This window comes from Silene latifolia, chromosome 11, assembly GCF_048544455.1.
Source record: "Silene latifolia isolate original U9 population chromosome 11, ASM4854445v1, whole genome shotgun sequence".
Lineage (NCBI taxonomy): Eukaryota > Viridiplantae > Streptophyta > Magnoliopsida > Caryophyllales > Caryophyllaceae > Silene > Silene latifolia.
In genome coordinates this window covers 51,402,654-51,407,543 of record NC_133536.1, presented here as the reverse complement: position 1 = coordinate 51,407,543, position 4,890 = coordinate 51,402,654, and the positions used below count along the sequence as shown (strand labels likewise).

The 4,890-nt window shown below is 41.0% G+C and overlaps 1 non-coding gene across 1 annotated transcript; it reads right to left on the bottom strand.

Annotated features, from left to right (window-relative positions):
• Positions 1 to 788: 788 nt before the first annotated feature.
• LOC141616367 (small nucleolar RNA R71) lies at positions 789 to 895 on the bottom strand. Its single transcript, XR_012530719.1, has one exon. It is a non-coding gene; the product is annotated as a small nucleolar RNA R71 (small nucleolar RNA).
• Between the last annotated feature and the right edge of the window lie 3,995 nt (positions 896 to 4,890).

Here is a 4,890-nt window from a genome sequence, read left to right as displayed (position 1 = left end):
CCTAGACACTACTAGTTACAATAGAATTCTCATTCCAATACCCGTCCCTTGGGATCCGACCTTTACTTGCCTCTTTACTAATTGTAGAGTTGTTTGTGAAGTATAAATTGTGTTTTGTATCGACCATTGACCAACGACCACATATGCTTAATTGTGAACACGAAATGGCTCCGATCAAAAATGGCGCCGTTGCCGGGGACGGTGTTTAATTTATTTAAGATTTCTTTTATTGTTATTAGTTGTGTCTTTTTCACCTTGGGGAAGTAAAACTCCTCAAGGTTTGTTCTAATTGTTTTTGAGTTGTTTGATATTTTGCATGACTAGAAGGTTACAAAGTGATTTGTTACCTTTTGACCGTGAAATCGAAAGAACCTTGACGAATAATAGGAGACAATATCCCACAAAATCCACCTACAATGCCTAAATTCTCGTCAAACTCTATACCCACCGAGGAGGATCTACCAAATGGTACTCCTACACCACAACATCTCACCGGTAATTTTATTGCCAAGTCCGCCTTCATCCAACTAGTTGAGAGGAGCCAATTCGGGGGAATGCCTAGTGAGGACCCTCATTCTCATATGGAAACCTTTTGCGATTATTGTGAAGCTATCTCTCAAACGGGCGTGACTCAAGACCAAATAAGATGGGTCTTATTTCCTTTTTCGTTAATCGGCACCGCAAAGCAATGGTTGAAGGGCCTTGATAAGGCCACCCTTGGAATAGATTCTTGGAAGAAGTTAGCTCTAGCTTTCTACAAAAAATTCTACCCACCGGAAAAGACTAACATGCTAAGAGCTCAAATTACGGGTTTTAAGCAAAGGGATGAAGAATCTTTGTATGAAGCTTGGGAGCGGTTCAAAGGTATTTGTCGCTCATGTCCTCACCATGGACTTAGCGAATGGTTTTTAGTGCAACAATTTTGGAATGGTTTATATGAAGATTCAAGGAACATTCTCAATATGGGATCAAATGGAATGTTCACCGAAGTTGATGACAATCAAACATGGAACAAGATTGAGGAAATGGCGGTCCATAATTCACAATATAGTAGACCTCGCAAGGCTACTAGAGGAGGAAAGCATGAAGTGGACTCCGTTACTCAATTGGGTGCTCAACTTAGTGCTCACATTGACACAATCAACTTGAAGTTTGAACAAGCTATGGCTAGACTTGGGGAAAACTCAAAATCATCGAAGCATCATGTCAATGCCATGACGGCATCCTCATCAATCCCAAGCGGGATATGTGAGAATTGTGGAACTTTGGGTCATGACTCAAGTGAGTGTAGGGGAACAACCGAACAAGTTAATGCTTTCCAAGCTTACAAAAGTGGTACCCCTTATTCAAATTTTTACAATGAAAACACCAAGTTCCATCCAAATCTCTCATACAAAAGCCAAAATGTTCAAAACCCTCAAACAACATACACTCCACCACCCATGAGAAATCAAAATCAAAGACCCTTTTACAATCAAAACCAAGGTTACCAAAATCAAAATCCATACAATCACCAAAATGACCAAGGTTTTGATGTCCAAAAAGCGGTCCTCCAAATGCAAAAGAATCAACAAGAGTTTTTCACTCAAATGCAAAAAGATAGCCAAGCAAAAGACACCACCATCAACAACATTCTAGCTCACACCAAGATGTTGGAAACACAATTAACTCAACTAGCATCTTCAAGCTCACAAAGACAAAAGGGGCAATTACCACCTCAAAGTAATCCCCCTAGACATGAAACGGTTAGTGCCATTCACTTGAGAAGTGGTACAAGATATGAAGCACCGAAGGAGCAAGTTGAGGATGAAGTTGTGAGAGCTAGTGAGAATGAAGTTGTGGTGCAAGGTCCCAAAGAAGGGGAATCATCAAAAGAAGAAAGTTCAAAGAAAAATGAAGACAAAGCCAAAGAGAAGGAGCCCATTGTGATTAGACTTCCTTTTCCAAGTCGTCAAGCCAAGCCCAAATTTGATGATCAACTTGGAAAGTTCATGGAGATTGTGAAGAACTTAGAAGTCTCAATTCCTTTCACGGAATTAATCAATCACGTTCCGGCCTATGCAAAGTACATGAAAGATATCCTGACAAAGAAGAAGTCGATCCGGAAACTTGAGACTATCGCCTTTACTAAGGTGAGTAGTGCAATACTTCAAGGGAGTTCACCTCCAAAGTTAAAGGATCCGGGAAGCTTCTCAATACCGTGTACCATTGGCGACACAAGGATCAACAAAGCCTTATGTGATCTAGGGGCTAGTGTGAGTGTCATGCCATACTCGGTGAGTAAAAGGTTAGGAATGGGAGAGCTTAAATGCACCAATATCACTCTTCAAATAGCCGATAGATCGACGAAGACACCATTAGGGATATGGGAAGATGTCCCCGTGCGAATTGGGAAGTTTTTCATCCCCGTAGACTTTGTCATTGTTGATATGGAGGAAGATTCCAACATTCCAATCATCTTAGGAAGACCTTTCCTACACACCGCGGGTGCGGTGATTGATGTGAAACATGGAGAGCTCACTCTAGAAGTGGGAGATGAAAGCATAACTTTTAATCTTGACAAGACCATGAGAGCTCCTCGTTTGCATGAGCCATGTTTCATGATTGATCATTATAGCCGGAAAGATGAAAGGAAGAAATCGGAACTCCAATGGAGGAAGAAAATTGAAGATGCTCCATTCAAAGAGCAAGTGAATTGTGACAAGGAGAGCTTGCAAAGCTCATCAAAATCAACCAAGGAAGAAGAGGATGGCCTCATTGGCCAAGAGAAGAAATTGGGAGAGTTGTCTCCATCTAAGCAAGAGATTTTCAATGATCAACTCAATGAAGTTTGTGGTCTTTGGGACGACGAATTTGAAGGGATCTTTAATCCCTACATTGGGCATGCCATCGATCATGATCAACAACAAGGGCCACGGTCTATTGAGGACCTCTACCATAACAATGAACAAGCTTTTGATTACTTTTTCAAGGTGTTAAGCAACATCAACAACACCTTGAACATGCCTCCTTGACATCTCATCGAGAATGAGAGTTTGGTGGAGTCCTCCCTAAACCACCACTTGTAAATATTTCTAACTCCCTAACTTACTTTTCAATTTTTGTATTGCATTTTTGTCATTTTTGGATTTTATTTACTTTGATCAAAATAATTGTCATGTAAGAGAGAAGTGAGGGAGGGACTAACAATTTCAATTGATGTGTAGTGCTTTACCTTAGTGTGGGGATGGCAATTGCCTAGGCTATTCATGCCTTAGTAGTGCCCCCACAATGAAGAACACAAGAAATGAAGAAGAATGGAAGAATGGTAAAGGGAAATGCATTGTGCACGAATGAAGTGAATTCGGGTACAAAGGACCGTAATCCGAGCGGATTCACGATAATCCGCCCGTCTCGCAGCAAATCCGAGCGTCCTGCCGAGAAGACGCCCGTCTGAGCTGAGCTGAAATTGCAAATTTCTTGATCGTTGAAGAATCCGAGCGTATTTTCGGAAAGACGCCCGTCTCACGTAATCCGTCCGTCTTTTATACAAGACGCCCGTCTTGTTGAAGAAAACAAAGAAAAATCTCTCGGACTGAAATCCGTCCGTCCCGCACAAAATCCGCCCGTCCCTCAAAAGAAGAATCCGAGCGGATTCCCAGAATCCGCCCGTCTCTAGGCGGGATTTTGAAAATTTTGAAGGCGCAGAATCCGCACGGATTGCGCCCAATCCGCACGGATTGTCCCTGCGTTTTGAAATTGTCGACTTCTTTATAACCCACCCCACCTTCATTCATTCATTCATTCATTCACAAACACTACCCACAACATCAAAACCCTCATCCTCTCCATCACAAAAACAAAAACCCTCAACAAAATCCACCAAAATCAAATCAAACCATCCTTCAAACAACAAATCAATCACTCCATCTTCAATAACAATCAAAACCAAGAACAAATTTTTCAACCTTTGAGTCGATTTTTGATTTCATAAAGGCAAAGCCTTTCACCTTCAAATCGATTTGGGCATTCTACAAATTGAAGATTTTTGATTCTTTTCTTGGTTAGTTCATCAAATGGCAAGGACAAAGGGTGCAACAAAGGCAACAAAGGCACCAAAAGCAAAGGCTCTCTCTCAAAGGCAAAAAGCTCTCCAAACAAAGAAAGCTTTGGCAATGGTGGTATCAACACCAAGCTTGGAAGTGCAACCACAACAACAACAAACTTCTATGGGAGCATCACCTTCTACTCCGGTAATCGATCAACTCTTGCATTATCCGGAGGTAACTTTTATTTCCGATACCCATAGAAAGACATTTGCCAAGTTTGCTATGAAATCAATTCAATCCACCAAATTCATATGTGAAGATGCTTTAGAGAAATTAGGTGTTCTTGAACAAACAAAAGCCTTTTTCAATGCCATGGGTTTGAAGAAATTGTTTAAAACAAAGGAAGTAACATACCCCTCCCTTGTCTTAGAATTTTTAAGTTCTTTAAAAGTGACAAAAGTTGAGAATAGGGAAAATCTTGAGTTTCGTCTAGCTAACACTAGTAGACGCATTACCTTTCCGGAATTGGGTGAAATTTTGGGTCTTAGCGATGAAGAGAAATATTATAAGCATTATGGGAAGTATGACCCCGAGCCTCTTTGGGAGGCAATCTCCGGGAAGAAATTTGATGATTTTCATGCTTGTCGTGCTCTTTTGGTCCATCATCCGGGCATAAGAGTATGGCACAAAGTTGTGGGAAATACCATAATTGCTAGAAAAGACACCAATCATTTCACAAGACTTGATTTTATTCTCCTTGAATCGGCTTTGAATATTGGAAGAATTCACACCAAGCCTTACAATTCTTTGAGGCTATTGGTTGATAGATGGCTCCATGTAGATAGTGGGAAGAAGGGTACAA